Genomic DNA, 20,774 nt, shown 5'->3' with positions numbered 1-20,774 from the left:
CGTAATATTGTCGACCTAGAATGACCAAAAAACGTTTTATTAAATTTGGTGATCCCCCGTCGTTAGCCTTGTTAGTTGGATAATGTCATGTGACTGACTCCAAGGATCTGTGGATCATAGTGTAACTCTATTGTACTTATTTTATTTTTGCGAACATTGAATCATTAAACCAAGGGATTATGTTTAATGTAACCCAAATCAAATTTCATATATAATAATGCATATTTCCGTAAATTTATTTTGAATTTACATTGGATAAAGAAAAACAAGGCAGTTTGGTTTTAATTGCAAACCTTAACACGATTTATTTATTTATATTCGATTCTCTAATAATCTAAGAGGTGGTAAAAGGACATGATGGTGCAATAACATGTAATGAAAACCGCTTGTACATATTGCCAAGTTTTATTAAAATTCCATTTCAAAAATGTCAGTTAAAATGTTAAAATAAACAGGTTACGGGATCCGAGGGTTTTTGTCAGACAAACAATGACATAATGTAAACAATAAAGGCAATGAATGTTTACTTTAGTGAAGAAGCAAATTATTGGAATTAATAACAGAACAAACTTTTTGCCATAACTTTATCATTTGTTGGCCAATTTAAAATCTGATTGCACCAGCAGTAGTATAGGTGACACTTTAATTAGCAGCACCATTTCTGTTGTTACTAAGTGCCTGCAGTTCAGAACACCAACTACAATAACATGCCTGTGCAGACCAAATAATAATCAAATAACCAAAAAAACCAAGTCATTATACTCTAATAGCTTTATTGAAGGAGAAATATAAGCTGCAATAATTAGAACCTCTTTACCAGGTAGCTCCAGCACATAACTAACGGCCGTGATCAGGAAGATTGATAGCATAGTGTTTAATATTATTTTAAATTATTACAGCAACTCCCTTGCTATTGTCATTTCTATAAGTACTATAACCGGCACATTTTATTTTGTTTTTGAGTAATGTTTCATTTAAATTCAGGATGGCTTTCAGTCGGATCAGTAAACCTCTCAGCCAGATGTGATTCGGTACATTTTAAACATTTCGGCTTGTGATAACAATTCTTAACAATATGGTTAAAATATTGCCACTTGTAACACTGAGTGACACCACACTGAAGTTGTTATAGCGCTCCCAGTTCACAATGCAGTTGCGTACTTTATTATGAGCAGCCATATCTTTAATATTCACAGTATTGCCAAACGTAACCATAAATAACGGAAATTTAAACACTTTACCAGACAAGTCTTTCTTAGTCATTTGTGTGACTTTGATTGTGCTCATACTTTTTTCCAGTAAGATATTGTGTTATTTATTGACAGTTAACGTTGGGTGGCAAGTTTCTTAGCACGGCGGTGTGATTGACCTCATCAGCTGGCGTATACATTTCGACTTATAGTTATTCATCTCGGGAGTAGAGCAGTGCGTAAACACGACCTTTCATGTACGAGGCACAACATGTACTCATCGGTGAACATACATTGTTAAGAATTTCTTCTTCACTTAATTCCGTTGGCACATTTCCAATAACTACCCTTTTACATACGAAAAATGAAGGAATATAACAATTCAGATCTTTTTCTTTAAAAATATCCAGGTCGATTAGTGTGTTAGCTGATAAATAAGTTTTAGTCTCAATTTTTATTCTATTGCGGCCTGCTACTGATTATTTACAATTTTGTTTGTTATAGATTTGTTTTCTTGCTATATCATTTTCCCTAAGATCATCGGATGGATATTTCCTGCACTATTCTCACTGCTATCCAATAAAACAATAAACGGACCTGAATCAGAGGGTTTATACCGAGTTTGCTTTAAGTTGTTCAAGGTTTCAATACGTTTTTGTTTTCTGAAGTGAGGATTAATTAAAAAGCCAGGTACTCCCTGAAGGATTAACTATGTTTATTTGTTGCTATCTCCTCGAGAGCAAAACACTGACTGCGAATTTTTCCTTCGTCTTTCTAGAGTAAGTAATTATTACTATTTCTAATAATATTTCTTAATGATCTATTTTTATTAATCATTTCACAAGTTTCGTCATTTGTAGTCAATTTAGTTTATGAATAAATTCATAAAATACGCTTACATCTCGTCTTTGAAACATATTTTATTACATTATAATTTTATAACAGCACCAATAGTAGTAACAATTTTTAGATGGAGGAATGACGAGAAATAGAATGTACGGAAAGCACAAAATAACAATGTCCTGGTGGAACACAGATTGCAATCAAAAAATTTAAAGAAAAGCGGCAGCAACGAAATTCATGAATCGTTCTTTCGTTGAAAAACTATATTAAATTAAAAAAATAGTTATGCAATAACTTAAAAAACCGTCCTGGCGTGAATATTTTTCTTCCATAAATAAAAACTCGTCTGCAAAATCTATCTGGTCGAAAACTAGAAATCTTTACATTGTCAAAATCCCGACAAACTAGTCTAATAGAAAACTGGGAAGAAGAATTTATACATAAATTGTGTCCTCGGGGACCGCTAGAAGATTTGAATGTAGAGAATAAAATTTTTCTGAATAATTATCGTTTAACGGTCTCTAATCACCACACATTTCTACACGGGAAATAAACTAATGTTACTTAACAATAATAATAAAACAAAAACACAATGGCACTTTTTTTGAAGGGAGCTATCTTTCCTTACTAATAAAACTGTAATTATTAAAGACATAAATTCAAGTTCAAATTATTCATACGTTACACAAAGATTTTTTAAATGTTCAAAACATTCATAAATTCAATTTATAATACGTGTAAAGCGTATAATCTAACTGTCCTTAAATGTTGAAATAATTAGAAGGTTACAAAAGTCCCCTAACGATTTTCACCATCGTTCAGATTCAATTATCAAATGCAACTTGTAAGATTGTAAATATAAATAGACGGATGAGGTGTTACAGGGCCCAAGAGACGTTTTTTAAGGGATTTTGCAGTTAAACGAATCGGTGATATTTAATATAAATCAACAAAATTTATACAAGAGTGGTAGAGGGAGCGGCTCCGACAGGGGCGACTGACTATTGGAATAACAAGATTATCAATTTCCCGCCACCCAGAGAGCATTCGCCCTACTTAATCCTGTGTTTTAGGACAAATTGCCTAGTTTTATTTATCCCTCGGCAAAGCTTTACTGGAAAAATCTTCACTTCTCCGAGAGCAAAATTATTTTGTTGGAATTAATGGCCCCAGCGACATAAGTGTCAAATATTATACAAGGAATTCACTTATACAGCCTGCTCTCCACTGGGCCAAATCCTGGAGCATGGCTCCGTTGAAGTTTATTTTTTATAGTTGACGTTGATCGACCTACGTAGTTTAAACTGATGTTGTATTGGATCTTCTTGAGGTCATTTTATTTTTTATAGTTATGTAAGCCGGTCCCCGTCTTAGTGTAAATGGTAATTGATACAATAAGAAAAACCTTAGTTTAAAGGACCACCCAAAAAAAGGGGTGTAAATCTGAAGGGTGTCGTAGACCCTGACAGGGACCATCAGGAGGTTCCCCACAAACCTGGGAAACACAAAGTCGCAATAAGTGGACAACCGATCAAATAAATAACTAACGTCCAGTTACTTAAGGCTGAAAGGTTTTCACTAGTGACATGGGACCTCATAAATTGGGTTCGAGTCAACCAGGTGAGAGAACCCAGTCTTCGCCGGCGTCGGTACTCCCCCCACATTTGATTTTCCTTTCCACCCCTACTAGAGAAACCGGTATAAAAAGGGATGATTTGGAAATCAAGAGATGAGAACAGACAGAGAGGAAGGAAGAAAGAGTGTCTAGGAGAAGAACAGACAGAGAGGAAGAGAGTCTAGCAGAGAAGGCTCAAACCGACGGCTAGAGCCAGGAAGGACCAGCCATTCCGACACGTCGAAATGATTCGACTGCCGAGGACCCAGGAAGCTACAGGAAGAAGATCCCGGAGGACGAAGGTATGATATGGAAGCTTGTATTGGCGAGCATGGCAAGCATCGTTTGGGGTAAGTCCGTTTGCAAATAAGCTCATCCCAGATTTATAGTTGTGGCTGACTTGCTAGTATAATTAAGATTTTGTATGGTCGTATTCATATGTAAAAACGGAAGTGTATTAAAATAAATGTTGTGAACGTTCTCTCTGTTTTCTTAAATTCTTGAACCTCACCTTCCCCTACACAAAAATAAGCAGCGAGGCGCATGGTGGTTCCACTTACAATTAACACATATTGGTTCGTCTAAACGGGGTTGCCACTCATGCACATCGAAGCCATACTAACATAAGCTTACTTCTGATTTACATCGGTGTATGCCCAAAGCGAAGACACTTGTAACAACGCATAGGTGCTGGGACATAGGGGCATAATGAGAACGTTCAATAGATAGCTTTTGTATTTTTTGGAAGTGTCGAGGTATTAAACGTGAGAACGAGCGAGGTCGTATCGATGAGGCCTCGCTCTGGTTTTCGTCTAATCCATCTTACTTCCACGACTCATTGAGTAGAGTACCAGCTGCCGTTTTTTTTCATATCCACCACCTTTCGTAGTTGGGATGTGATCATCCTGCTGGATCGGACCACCGAAGCGTATAGCGTTCGAGGACGCGGAGGCTACGCCTACGGAGTCCCTCGAACACGTGCAGGGTAGTGGATGGGGAACGGTGAAATGAAAGAAACAACCAATCCCGTTTCCGCGACCACTTGCCTACTCTTGGCACCACTGTTAGGGTCTATTCGGAGGCTGAATAAACAGAGGATTGCAACTGTTCATTCAGTGAAGTAGCAAATACTGATTGGGGCGGCTGCTGGACTTTGGGGGTGGTGTGGTTCGACCTGAGAGGGTCGGTCTACGAAGCCCCGAGGGGCCCGGCCTTTACCCGACGACCAGTAGCAAATACCACATGGGGTGGGTGGTCATCCGGGGAGGAGTGGGTGCAGCCCGTGAGGGTTGACCTGTGAATACCTATTAAAGAAGGGGAGAAGGTTAAATTGGGGGCCCAATCAAAATAAGGCTTTTGGGTTTATAAAAGAGAAGTTGGTCTCAGCCCTAATCGTGACCTGGCCAAACTTCTCAAAACTGTTCCTCTTACAATCGGATGCCTCGACGACGGGCTTAGGTACGATTTTATCGCAGATCTACGAGGACGGGGAGAAGCCGATAACATACGCGAGGAGGACTCTACTGGGGCGGAGCGGAAATACACGAAAACTGAGCATGAATGTCTCGCCGTATTATGGGGGATTGAAAAGTTCAGGCCTTACCTGGAAGGCATGTAGTTTAAGGTGATCACGGACCATATGGCATTAAAATAGCTCAACAGTCTGAAAGATCCACAAGAACGCCTTGCCCGGTGGGCTGTTAAGCTACAGCAGTACCGTTTTACTGTTGAACATCGTCCCGCCAGTTGAACAGTCTTAAATGCCACATGGTGGGCGGCGGATGCACTTTCCCGACAACACGAGTACTGCTCTGTTTAGGTCAGCTAGTGATTCATAAAGCCAGGATTCTCCTACTTCCAATGTGCTCTATACTCTTATTTGTAGCCACTGTGATTATGTTTTTGACGACCAGCAATCCAGAACAGAATATGAACAGGTATGCCCCTTAATAGCCATTTGACAATGAAGAATTGTTTATTGAATTGTGCAGTTTAATTTGCGGTAAATGCGGGTATGTATCTCCTTCACCTGTTGAAAATAAAACCCACAAGCAGTTATGTAAAAAACGTAAACAATCGGATGATCTTATTTTCTTGAAGAAGTTTAGAACCAAGCAAACTGAAGATAGTGACTGGTTCGTAGAAATAGAAAGTGCGTTTAGCGAAAAATTAAAAAATTTCTTCTTGAAAAATATACATAACATTAACGATGCTCATTTCTTCTTTTCTATTAATAATATTCTGACTACTAAACAGATTAATTATATTCGTAATTCGATGGACGGCGTGAAAATAAATGTAGTTTTAGAGTGTGAATATATAAATTCAATTACCGGTGATATTACGGCTAGGGCTTTTAAAACAAAAAACATGATAATTATAAGAGAAACCGATCTCGATTTGATATACGACGAGACCTCAGAGAAACTTAAAAAAGAAATGGATGAATCTTCCATGAAAGGTAGTGGGTGGACATTACATAAAATTAACGGTTTGCTTCTAAAGGTTAGTAAATATATCCCACTAAGAGGGAAAAAATTCATTCCCTTACCAGAGAAAATAGCCAACACTAAAGCCGTCATTAATGTTGTTAGCAATGATGAAGTGGGTTTTAAATACGCTATTTTGTAGAAATTCGTTTTCGCACATTCCGAAGGAGTGTCAGTCTATTTCAATATGGAGAATGGCTACGATTTTTCATGTGTTCGTTTCCCCACCTCTGTAGATGAGATTCGAAAATTTGAAAGTGTAAACAATGTATCTATTAATGTTTTTGCTTTGACGCCACTTTCCTAAATATCCCTCAATATATCCCTACAATATCTATATCATGTAATAATATATATAACAAGTAATACAACATATATAACACCATTCTTCTTTCACATGAAATAATAGAATCTTCACTTGCATATAACAACTACACTATACAACATAACTCACCAATACATAATAGAATTATACCATATATATTTAGAATTAATTAATGGACGTTTTGATGATTTAGTCGTTAGTCCTTTTTTTTTTTTTTTTTTTGGCCTTACTATTTCTGTATTGGCCACAAGTACGAGTGTCAAAAAGGACCGGGCGGAGCCGGCAGCAACGGACGAACCGGCGGATAAAGCGGGCTGATCCTTTCATAATAATTTCAATTTATGCAATTACTTTCCGTACAGTAGTCTCTGCGGAGACGTGGATAAAAAACATTTACATCGAAATATCTATGGAAAAGTCCACGTCTCCTAGACCACCGGAGCTGTACATGCTCAGGGAGCCCTCCTCCACCCTCCACAGACCTCACCCAACACTCCCACCCAATATCTCTCTAAATTTTACATCTTTAGTGAAGGCCGTTTACCGATCTTGTCATATAAGTAGATTGCATTGTTGCACAAAATTCACTGTATACATGCAAACCTTTTCTTCTTTCTTTTGTGACAACGATCTGTAGTTGAACGGTTTATCTACTTCTTTCATTAAATACAAGCTCTCAAAGAGCAAACTCCTTTCCTTGTAATATCTTTTACAAATCATAATGATGTGTTCAAGATCCTTAGTTACCTTCCATGTTTCACATAATTTGTCCCTACGTTATTTGATCCTTTCTAAATATACTCCACAGATCCCATGATTTGTTCTTAACCTAATCATAATAGTACAATACTTCTTTGACCATTTGACGTTGTGAAACCAGGGCTTCTCGTTTATATTGGGATTAATGGAAGTAAAGAAAGCCCCCGTAGGAGTGTCAGTGTTATATACAGGGTGAATTGCTACTCGTGCTACAAACTTCACCAGTAGATTCTTGACCCTAAAATGAACAAAAAAGTTCATATTGACCATGGTCCGATTCTCAACCATTTCAGAGTAATTTCGCTTTTTATCGATTTTGAAAGATATCACGTCCTGGCGTCGGAAAATCGTGATATCTTTTAATCTAAACATTTCTCTTAAAATCTATAAGCACCGTTGAAATCCCCGTTAATTTTTAGAGAGAATCAAAATCATAATTCCATTGAAATTTTTTAATTTAATTTAATGCCCATTTAGTATGTAATGCTTAAGAAGTTTACAAACAGCTAGAAGGTCAAGGAAGAAAGACCCAAACGTTTTGCCACCTTCATCTTCTTATTGAAAAATTAACGGGGATTTCAACGGTGCTTATAGATTTTAAGAGAAATGTTTAGATTAAAAGATATCACGATTTTCCGACGCCAGGACGTGATATCTTTCAAAATCGATAAAAAGCGAAATTACTCTGAAATGGTTGAGAATCGGACCATGGTCAATATGAACTTTTTTGTTCATTTTAGGGTCAAGAATCTACTGGTGAAGTTTGTAGCACGAGTAGCAAGTCACTCTCAAACATTAGCAATCCTTGAACCACCATTTTTTCTCTTTTTGTCATCAACATCTTGGTCTCACAACCACTAAATAAGAAAATGACGAGTGCGTTGGAAGCGTTATTAAATCAGGTAGTTTTCCTCAAATTTGCTGCCTTCTGAGACTAAAATTAGAAACTCTGGATTACTTTATACACTTTCCGATTTACACAATTTTCCACTCTTTTTGTAGTTCTGGCTGAAATAAAACACAAAAAATTAGCCCAAACATTTTGCCACCGTCATCTTCTTATTGAAAAATTAACGGGAATTTCAACGGTGCTATTAGATTTTCAGAGAAATGTTTAGATTAAAAGATATCACGATTTTCCGACGCCAGGACGTGATATCTTTCAAAATCGATAAAAAGCGAAATTACTCTGAAATGGTTGAGAATCGGACCATGGACAATATGAACTTTTTTGTTCATTTTAGGGTGAAGAATCTACTGGAGAAGTTTGTAGCACGAGTAGCAATTCACCCTGTATACGCCATTTTTCTATCATTTGGGATCTGATTTTACTCCTTGCATCCTGTAGGGGTTTAGGTCAATGCCTCTTTTCCTTCAGTGATGGCTCGTTTCGCTAGACTATCAACCACTGAATTACCTACCCTCTATGCCTGAATGGCCCCGAACCCAAAGAAAGCGGATGTCAATGTTTTTCGTTTGTTTAACTTCACATATCTTTTGGGCTACCCATATTACTAAATGATTTATAACAGATTTTAAGTTAAGGTTCCCTAAGCTTTGTAACGCACTCATTGAATCTGACAAAATTAGAATGGTCTCACCATTGACTTCATTAGCGCCTACATATTCTACTTCTTTATAAATTACAAAAACATCAGCTGAATATATGCTAAACCCTGGAGGAAGCCTTATCATAGCGTTTTTGTTTTTCTGTGGGTCAAACTAGGCACATCCCACACCGTCTCTGGTTTTTGAATCATCAGTAAAAATAAAATAGGGGTTTGAAGGACATATAGCATAGAAGTCACTGAGGAAGACCGAATACACCGCCACTAGAGGAATTTCCGAATAATCCCTAAGTAGTGCAACGATGAATTTGTTGTAGTGAACCTCATATTCCAATACAAAACTTGGCCAGATATTATTTTTATACAGGGAAAATTTAAGTTTAGCAGTCTCTAGGTACGCCTGTACTAAGGGAGGGAGTTTTTTCTTTACCCAGAATGTTTTAGTCAAGACACTTATATTTAGGAATGCTATTTTGTTGTACAATGTGCTATTTGTTGCCATCAATTTTACTACAATGTTTGCTGCCAGCTTTCCGATCCGAATTTCAAGAGGAGGTTCAAAACTTTCTATGTCCAAAACCTTTATTGGGGTGTCAGACAAACAGCCCAAACATCTCTGTAGACACTTTTTTCTAAACACTTTTAATTTATTGATGTGAACGTTACTCGCACTACCATAAAAGATAGAACCAAAATCCAACGTGCTCCGGATACACGCCCTAAAGAACATCAAAGATATTTTGGGGTCTGCCCCCCATCTTGTTGCTGAAAAACACCTCAGTAAATTGAAATATTTTTCCCGTTTTATTAAGGGTTAGTTCGATATGGTTTTTCTATAATACTTTTCGGTCAATAATGAGTCATAGAAATTTAACTGACGTACAGACGGAAAAATTTAAACCACTTAGGACAACCAAGTCTCCCAAAGGATTCGTCCTTCCTCTAGTAAAATGGCATACACACGATTTAGAGGCTGATATTGACAAATTATTATTTATAGCCCATTTAGCAAAAGGGAACATTTCTTCATCCAGTGCCAAAATCCCGGCTTCAATCGATGTGTCGTATAAAGACATATGTCGTCAGCATATTGTATAGCTTTAATGCTTAGGGAGATAGCATTAGCGAGATCATGTACATAAATTAGAAACAAAACAGGACTCAAAATCCCTCCCTGCGGAAGGCCCTGATATGAAGTATACGGGCCAAATGTAGAATCATTAATGTTTACAATTATTTTCCTGTTTCCTATAATATTAAAATATTATGGATTACAACGTGAGGAAGACCAATTTCAGACATTTTCTGTGATAGTAGGCCCAAATCTACAGTATCTATGCCGATGTAATATCAACAAATAGCGCTATTAAGGATTTTGAAATCGAAAAGGCATCATATATATCATAAATCAAGTTTGCTTGAGCATCCTGAACAGACAAACCCTTACGGAATCCAAATTGAGATTCTGAAATTAACCTATTTCTCTCCAACCACCATTGTAACCGGTGTTTTATCATCCTTTCATTCTCCGTTCTCAAAACGCACGATGTAAAAGCTGTGGGTCGATACGACGTCGGCACACTAGGGTCTTTATTTGGCTTAAGGAGCAACGTTACTTTCGAAATTTCCCACGCTTCGGGAGTAGGTAAGCAACCCTCCCAAATTTTATTGTATAATACAGAGAGGAATTTTTTGCTTCTCATGGAAAGATTGCTTAGCATTGCATAATGTATATTATCAACCCCAGGAGTGGAATTATTTGCGCTTTTTAATGCTTTTTGAAGTTGTGTTAGGGTTTTCTTCACGCGTCAATGCCGGGCATAGATGCTCATTTGTCAATTTCCAACTTACAGTTGGGCCTTGAGGGCAAAGATTTTGAATGAACTCCTGAGTCCAAGGTCCTACAGCAATAGGCAAACTAGGTTTTGAGCGATTTTTCAAACTTTTTAACTTTGACCATACCACTGACAATTTTGAACTTTTCTTCAAAGTAGCACAGAAATCTCTCCAAGACGCCCTTTTTGCTTTCTTTACAGACCTATGAAATTCTGCGTTGAGCTTTTTATATTCCATGTAAGTATATGGTGAAGGGAAATTTTTGTACGCAACCAGAGCAGCCTTTTTCTCACGTAAATCGGTTTCGCAGTTTAAGTTCCACCAGGACTTTGGTAACTTTTTACCCGACCATGAGCTTTCCTGAGTTTGGGAATGGATGAGTCGCTAGCTAAATTAATCATGTTCTAAAAACATTCATATGAAGGTTCCTCATAAGTTAATTTTTTAGACAGCTCACTTGAAAACCTCTCGAAACTAAGCCAGTCAGCTTTTTTAAGATTCCACTTGCGGTAGGAAAATACTACTTGTCCAACTTCAACGTCCTCAATTTTCAGTAAGATGGGAAAGTGGTCTGAACCCATTGGATCGTCCAGTAAGTGCCATGATTCTTTTGTGGTAATGTCTGAACTTAAAAAGGTTATATCGACTGTAGACTTTCTTGTGTGTCCTAATCGACGGATTAGTGTGGGGGACCCATCATTTAAGTATACTAGATTTTGGTTTTCTAAAGCATCTATTAAGGCGCGTCTTTTAGCATCGGTCTATTCCGACCCCAATACCACGTGATGTACATTAAAATCACCCGCGAAAATGCAAGGTCTAGGCAAGCTTCTTAAAAACGAATCCCAAACCTGAGTTCTAACATTATTTTTTCACTGTTATAAATTGATATGATGTGTAAAGGTAATTTTTTAATTGGATTTGTATCGCTGAAATAATTATGTTTGCTATATTGCAATTTACATTAGACGGTAGAAACGGAATGGTTTTCCTAACAAGCACACCTACTCCACCATTTTCTGATTCGGGTTCAGCCATATCTCCGAAAGTATGACAATGTCAACCGAAAGTTTGTCTATAATAACTTCTAAAGGTCCTTGTTTTGGAACAATAGATCGACAGTTCCATTGTAAAATGTTTGACATATTAATATGAAGTTAAAATATATATATACCTAATTAAATTTTATTTAATCGTCGGTTGTACACTAAATGATTGACTATACTCAATCAACTGTATTCTGTATTATTAAATTTCTGCATTAATTGTTTATATGCTTCCATAACTTTAGAAAAAATATCCTCGGCTTTAGCACTTGGATTATTATTTAAGCTCATTTCCAAAATATTTACCAAATAATTTATGTCCTCTTTCGTATGGTTTGCTTATGGATTGGCCTTTGGGCCTGATAATACTCTCTTCGTCCGAGGAGAAAGAGTATTTTTATCTGACTCATTTAACATGGGTTTTAATGTACTTCCGAAATATTTTTATTTATATTAGATGAATTTTCTTTTGCTTTGTAAGGATTGTGCCTATAAGCTGACAAATTCTGTGCCGAACGAGATTTCAAACTGAATTGATCCGAAGGCGCAGGAGGATCTAGATGAGGATACTCAGTCAGATTTTCCAAAAGATTGAACTTTTGTTAGTAACAGTTGAATACAATGTAGATGATACAACGTTATTCTTTTTCTCAGCCAAAAGACGTTTATATTCCGGACATGCTTTATCTGACGCCCTATGGTTACCGGAGCAAATGACGCATTTTGTAATATTGCTACAAGAAGAGTTTCCCTCATGGTTAAGACCGCAGTTTTCGCACCTAGGTTTCCCTCTGCACTAATCTTGAAAGTGGTTATACCGAAAACATTTTCGGCATTGACGAAAGGGGGAACATATGCATCAACTTTACATCGAATGCCATAAATTGAAACAGTTTCTGGTATTGATTGGGAATCAAACGTTAGTATGCAGGTACCTAAATTAATGAGACCTGAAAGACCATTTTCAGAGATAATTTTTGGTATTCTCCTAACCGATTTGAGGATGGGTTAATTGTGTCTAATATTCCTTTTCCGTAAGCTCCGGATCTACTCCTCGAATTACACCCATTTTGAATATGAAAAACGAGGGGATATACGCATAAAGGTTGTGCTCTTTTAGAAATTGTGAGTCAATGATCGCATTAGCTGCTGCGTGAGTTTTAAACTCGACTTTGATACGGTTTAAACCCGAAACTAACATGTTTACTATTTCATCCTTAAATTTAAACTCAGAACTGAATATAATTTTACCTAACTTCACAGGATGCATTTTACCAACGTTTGAAACAGTGCTTTCTATTTGGACTATAAAAGGTCCATGGTCTGGAGACTTATATCTATTTAATGCTAAAGAAGCAAACAAAGTTTTGCGATCGATTTTGGTAACTTTATTTGAAGTATGTTCATCAGAAAGTAAACGTGTTTTATTAAATCCTTTTTCTACGGTTTCATCTAGCCTCTTTAAATTATTTACCTTGGATTCTTTTTCGGAATATAAGGTGGGTCATTCCCCCACTTAATTCGGACATATTGAATTAAGGACTAATATATTTGAGGCAATATCTCGTTAAACTGGAGAGTAAAAAAGGAGAAGCAACAATCTTATCCTAACAAAATAAATAAGTGACAATAAATATTAAATAATTTAATACATATATATAATTTACATATTCATGCAATAATCTAATCATAGTAGAGGGAAATTGCGCGAGCTGGGACACTTTTTAAGACCAATCAGAGCTCGCCAAACCCCACCACCACTTAGGCCACACCCCCTCGCCACCCTTCCACACTTAACCACCTATAAACCTAACCCTCCCCCCTCCCCTTTTTGACCACGGTCACTCACCACCCACCCCTAACTTAACCATCCCTAACCACCCCACCACCCACTTTGATCACGCCCACTTTACGCCCTCCCCTTACTTCACCCCAACCCCACACCTATTGCACCCCTTTGCCCCCACCCCTAACGCAACCATCCCTAACCATCCCCACACCTCTTGGGCCATCACCCCCACCCCTAACCTAACCATCCACCACCCACTATGGCCACGCCCCCTCGGCCCCACAAAAGGGAAGGAGTGAGGGTAAGGGGCGGGGCGAAGAGTTGTGGCGATGTGGTGATGGAACGAGTGGGGTAAAGGGGGCGTGGCCAAAGTGGGTGGTGGGGTTTGACGAGCTTTTGATTGCTGAGCTCTGATTGGTCTAAATATGTGTACCAGCTCGCCCATTTTCCCTTTACTATTACCGACTATTGAATACCCAATCGACCCTCAATCGGATTAGTCACATAATAGGTATACAGGGTGGTGAAGGAATAGAGTACTCCACCATTTTAACAGAGTAAATACAGTAAATAAGTAAGAATGTATTTAATATGGAAATTAATTTCGTTGGGGACTGAAATGACGTACCCGTTGATAGCCTCTGGGGCCCATCCTGTATGGATGGACGGATGAGACCGATGACCATGGACTGCCAACAACCTGGTGAATGATTTTCCAGGCCTACTGTAAATTATTGTAAATTACAAAAGCTGTAATAGACGACGGACTGCAAAAAATGACAAACTCAGTGCTACATCCGTGAGAATATACGTAAAACCGTGGCAGAATTGGACTTATATAAATCATCACTCGGCATTCTTTATTACATCTTTTTCAGACAAAAACGGATGAGAGATGTTTTAAAATAACTTTAACGTCTTAATGTAATCTAAAGTAGCTTGGAGAAAATTTTGGACACCCTATCAGTCTAGCGTGCCGAGTAAGTACCATCACCCTAGGATACTGCCAAACTCGAGTGGCACATGAAACAATTTCACTTATGTATAAACTCGTAACAAAAGGGTAGGCTCATTACAAACGGGGTAGCCAAAGTGGAAATTGTTAGCTAACTATTTCGAAGAGCGCCTTGCCCCATTAGTGTGCACCACCCCCGGCTCAACTAGCGACTAATGGATTCAATAAATGATAAAAACGCTGAATTTGTTTCCGCGTTTTTCTGGATGAAATTTGTTTCAAAATGGAAAAGGAGTAACCTAAAACGGTCAGGTTTTATTTACATTTAAACGGTAAATAATGTTTCATTATGGTCAATCTATTTTGGAAGCATTGAATTAATATTTCAGGAGAGAGCTACTATTTTTATAACACGTTTTTTTTCGCTGTGAAAATTAATTTGTACTAAAAATTTCTCTAATGGCGAGAATGCTAATCTGCGATTTATAAAAATGTCGAAAACTATAATAATGGAAGTTACTCTCCGCCTTGTGCTGCCTGATTATGTCGCGTTTCCATGGGAGAAATATATAATCCTTAAAGAACATAGAAGAGAATTGAATCTCTTGAATCTACAGAGATAATAAGCAAGTCGGCACTTTAGACATCCAAAATCGCGCATATATATGTACAATATTACAAAAAACATTAAATTTAGTATGACAATGATGAATTACAACCTTTTTATGCGTAGTAACTTTTACGATTGACAGCGAAAATTGAACGGTTACAAAATTCAATAAAAAGTCGGGCAACGTTTATTGACAGTTGATTTGATCGATCATCCTGGTCCGTCTATTCTAGCTGAGCTGTTCGGTCAGAAGCGTTTCAACTTTCATTGTTTGTCAGTGGATTGAGAGAGATTATCAAGAACGATCAAACTCTTTGACGAATGTTCGATAACTTGCTGACCCCCGAGCAGATCATTTACAAGATCAGTTGTCCATAATTGAATCACGTTGAGGCATTTGGAGGAAAATAAAGAAAAGGATATTATTAATTATTATGTATATTTTCTTGGCTACCTTTCTACTGACAGCATTTTTTTCTTAGTTGAAAAGAAAATTAGTGCAGTTATTTCACCTGTAAAATATATATCTGAATAAACGGGAGTAGTAGGAAATGTTCACTTCTGGGACCGCCTCACACGTCATCACGCCTCACTCATGGGGTCTGACGGTGTATAGACTTCTGCCCCCCTCCACCATTGGAGATACTCGGACCGCTTCACACGTCATCACGTCTGACGGGGCTCACTAGCGAACCTGGTGGCTTTCTGGGACCGCCTCACACGCCATCATGTCTCACTCATGGGGTCTGACGGTGTGCCCCCCTCCGACCCTCTTTGGAGATACTGGGACCCCCGCGCTTCCCTTCCCTCCACATCCCCTCTCCCGACCCCCCTCAAGGGGTCTGGCGGTGTGTAGATTCCCCCCTCCACTTTCTTTGGAGATACTAGGAACCCCTCACTTCCCTGCCTTCCGCCGTTCCTCTCCCAACCGGTCCACATGTTTTCTGATGTGTGCCCCCCCCCTCCGACCCTCTTTGGAGATACTAGGACCCCCTCACTTCTCTGCCTTCCCCGTTCCACTCCCGCCCGGTCCACTTGTTTTCTGATGTGTGCCCCCCCCCTCCGATCCTCTTTGGAGATACTGGGACTGCCTCGGTCAAAATCTAACTTTCTGGGACCGCCTCACACCTCATACGCTTCACTTTCGCATCTGGCGGCCACGATCTGAACTATTGATATCGGGGGTCTGACGGGATGTTACCGAGAAATGAAAAAAAAGTTGTCGTGGGTTTGTCATTGCAATCGTGGGATCTGATGGCTTGAAATTTTTCCTCCAACCTCTATTTTGAAAAAAATATGATTTACCAAGTGTATTGGGATAACTTTAGTTTCGAATTCTACGTGAAAATTAGTTACCGGAGGGCACCACCGTTTTTCGGTTCGAAGCGTATTTTTATCATTAAAATTGATTTTTGTTATTGTTTGTTGTGAACGCATCCTATTCATGGGTACACGACCGATTCACCCTTCTAATTTGACGAGCAGGTTTGTGCACGCCTCCTTGCATCATGACGTCACCACAGCGGTAATCTCACCGCGCCTGCATGTTCGTGCATGCATCGCCCACCCTTCTAATTTGACGAGCATGTTTGTGCACGCCTCCTTGCATCATGACAAAAGGTCTTCTAGGGAAAGATATAGTGAATATATTCGTGGAGGCCATGTTAAAATTACCTGCACTTCTAACGTCACAAATGTCATGTAATTGCATGTTTCTTTGATATGTTCTTTATCTAATTATAACTTGTTTTTGAATATGTTTAGTATATATAATTATTTTCTATTTTTTTACGAGAGGGATATTTTTTAATTTGCTTATCATTATATGAATATAGGTACTTAGAAATAAATAAAACTTATTTAAATTATTAAATAACACATTTTTATTTAATCAATTACAACATAACAAAATTAAAATTTATCTAACAAAATCTATATTATATTTTTTATTTTCAAACCCATTGTATATTATATTAATCTTTTGGTGTGATTGCTCGTATTCTTCGATCATGACGTCTGTGAGGGTTTCGACGATCCAGCTAGGGAGAAAATTTTTTCTCGGATACTCATCATCCATTGAGTAAGGTCCGATGTATGTGCTATGACGGTATTACCGTATTTGGTATTTATTCGTTGGAATTTTTCTATTTCATATTCAAATCCAATTCGCAATTGAGAAATTTTACCAATGTTGTTGTCTTTTTGCGCAATTGTCGTCAAATATAATGCAAGAGAGGAAGGCATCTCGTTGGTTCCTTTTTTAAATATATTGTTAATCTTTCCTATAAACAATAAGATAATTTATAGAAAAATATTATTAACTATACCATTGTAAATTGATAATAAGTTAAAGCTTACTTACCAATACGTGTGTTTACACACTTCGAAAGTCGTTGATAGAGTGAGTCGTGGGAGACGCGCATGATCATACAAGTTTATTTCGTCACACACCCCTCTACCTGCCAATCCCTACTCCTCTTACACATGCGCTAGTCGCTCCCTCTATACACAAACCCATGTACATGAGCATATCGCCAACTCTGACTGAATTTTTCAACTCTTTTAAAAATTGTCACTTATAATTTTAATTATTGGCATCTAATTTAAATAAAAGAATAGTTAACGTAATGTTAAATAAAATAAATTCCATAATTTTAACCTGTAGGGAATATACTTTTATTACGGATCGAAAACCGACTTCTCGCTTGGATGGATTTCTCAACTCGTACAAGTTACCTTGTTATCGCATTAAAATAATATCGTGGGGTCGTTGATGTGAGAGAGGTGGTACCACTCTTTCGTTGACGGTCACGGGTTCGATCCCTGCCTTATCCACTGGTGTTTTTAACATAGGTGGTCAGTACGTCCATACAAAGTATCAGTTGAGTTTAATAAATTTTTTTTATAACTTCGTATCTCTCTTAGTGTTTAAGCCCCTCACTACGTCAAAGTGGAGATACATCAAGGAGGTTTGTTTGAAATAAATTTCTGTGTAATATTGATATAATTCTCATTCATACAGGTTTACGGGTATTTTGTCACCTCGCCAGTGATCTTCTAAACACTCATGCTATTACACGAAATTTTATTTCAAATAAAATATTTATAACGAAATTCACGAAAAGTATATCAAATAAAAATATAACGCAAAAGTGTTCTTCTATAAAAAAATTACTCATAAAATTAAATGTAACGTATAATTTTCTTTTATGTATATCTTTATAGATCAATAAATAAATTTTATATATATATATATATTGTTAAAGTAAAGTAGCTATCCTTTTATAAATAAATAGAAATTCTGTATAATCAAAAATATTTGATATAACTAACAAATAACAATAATAAAATAAAAATATTTTTCCTTAGTTACATCGGTTACAAAAACACCCGTTGATTATCAATGACATGATGAAATACTCGGACAATTATCGTACATAGAATAGTGACCATGTGGTAGGGTGTCTACTGAATTTCCTATTTGACACCTGAGGGCTCAATGCTAATTTATTTATTTCTTCAGTATATACCTCATGGTGATAAGATCGAATAGCTCGCATTTTCGTACGGAGTGGGAATTTTTTATAAACGCATTTTAGATAGTCTTCGAATGAGATGTTCGATCCACGGACATTTTCGAAACACCTTTGATTTTTTTGGTCTCCTTGTTATTTTGTTTGTAGGCGTACATCAATGAACGTATTCCTGCAAATTCTAAAATAGGTAATCCTCCTGCTTCGTCTTTAAATTTTCCAATTTTTTTCATGTTTTCTGTAGAATAACATGGATGAGTAACTTCATAATCTGAAGTATCACAATTGTGCAGTATTTTTTTAATTTCTTTAAAAAAATCTTTACTGTGTATTTCATAAAAGAACAATCAGTGTCCATGTAGAGAATACGGATTCTATCTTTAAAAATAGGTACCATTTCTTCGTAGTGGAAATGATACATTAAAGTTTTTGACACATCGAGAACCGCCATTCCCACAAATATTGGTTTATTTAAAATTATACATTCACGATTCAAGTGAACGATGCACAGATTTTCTGATAAAATGGTTCTGTCTTTAAATGTAGGCTTAGCTATTAATTTTCACACTCTTTCTTCTCTATTGACCAACTCCATTTTCAGACGTTTTCTATCATTTTCAAGGGATTTACCGAATATTGCGTTTATCGTCAATTTGGAAAACGACTTTTCAAAATTGTTGTTAGCCATCTTTCTTTTTTCCGCATTCAACTCAATATAACTTTTTAGCCATTTACTTTCTTTGAATCTAATAACACGGTGGATCTTACTAATTTTTAAACCCAAACGCATGGCTTGTTTTAAATTTTTGAACAACATACTTTTGTTAATGATCTACTGTCGTTAACAATTTTTTATTCTTTAAATTTGGCGGGATTTTCGTTTCCGGTAATAAAGGGAGGTCTTTATGATTATCATGTAAATCCTGAGGGTAGTGGATATCTGCTTCAAAAAAATAACCGTATTCTCCTTCGTCTTCTATATCGTCGATGATAATGTTTGTGTCAACCCTCTCAAATTGACCTATAGGCAGTAGTTGGGTCATAGCCCACCCATATAGATTATTTACATCATAATACTTTACAATTAATTAAGGTTTTTTTTTTAGATGAAAAAAAGTTAATGGCACGAGAGGGATTCGAACCCACGACCTTCGTAGAGGTCACGATAGCTCAGGTGGTAGAGCAGCGGCGTATCTAGCCGAAAAATCTAGCATGTGTGTCCATGAACTCTACACCTGTGAAACTACAGGAGGAAAACTGGGTTACAGCACTCCCGGCCCGCGAGGTGGTACCGTAGGGGAGGCTGTCCTATCATATCGGGTATAATTTTTTTATCCTCCCTCCAGTAAACCCTGGGAAAAGGGAGTTTATTCTGAATGTTCCTTACAAAGTTAATACATGCAACAACGGCCTACCCAGAAGATGACGTGTCGGCAGATGAAGATTCCCACGTGGCGCTCCGTCTCGAAGCCCGAGCCATCACGATGGATGGGACTACGCCGCAGCGGACCGAAAATGAAATCCTCCAAGCGATCCACAGGTTGAGGACCGGTCGGGCGCCAGGCGAGGATTGTGTGGAAGCTGCGGTGGTGAAGAGATGCTGCGCGCTCGTGGCGCCTTATATCCACCAGCTAATGGCCGACTGCCTCACATTGGGCTATTTCCCTGACGGGTGGAAGACAGCGCGAGTCTGCGCCTTCCTGAAGCCGGGTAAACCAGCGGACCAACCCTCGTCCTACAGGCTCATCTCTCTTCTTTCAGTGCTTGGGAAGACACTAGAGCAGCTGAGTTAGGAAGATTACGCGCTGCAATTGATACGCGGCTCCATCAGGGACAATACGGCGGAATGCCCGGGTGTAGCACCACTCATGCTATACGATGCATCACGGAGTTAACGGCGGCGTCGCGGGCCAAATACGTTGCCGGCGTCTTCTTTGAGGTCAAAAAGGCGTTTGACCGCATGTGGTGGCCGGCTGTGCTCAGCTGCCTGACTCGTCGAGGGGTCGAACCAGACCTCTGAGCCCTGGTAGCCAGCTACCTGAGCGGGCGCACGGTAACACTTAGTGACTACAGTAGCGACTGCCGAAGATCAGTCCAAAAAGGAATCCCTCAAGGATCAGTACTTGGCCCCTATTTGTGGGCGGTGCTCTTCGACGATGCACTAGCTGAACTTCGCTAATAACTTTTAACTTTCTGATCTTGCCACCTATGTTCAA

Source organism: Cimex lectularius, unplaced genomic scaffold, assembly GCF_000648675.2.
Source record: "Cimex lectularius strain Harlan isolate CLEC.00 unplaced genomic scaffold, Clec_2.1 scaffold64, whole genome shotgun sequence".
Taxonomy (NCBI): Eukaryota; Metazoa; Arthropoda; class Insecta; order Hemiptera; family Cimicidae; genus Cimex; species Cimex lectularius.
Note: the sequence above shows the minus strand (reverse complement) of the source record.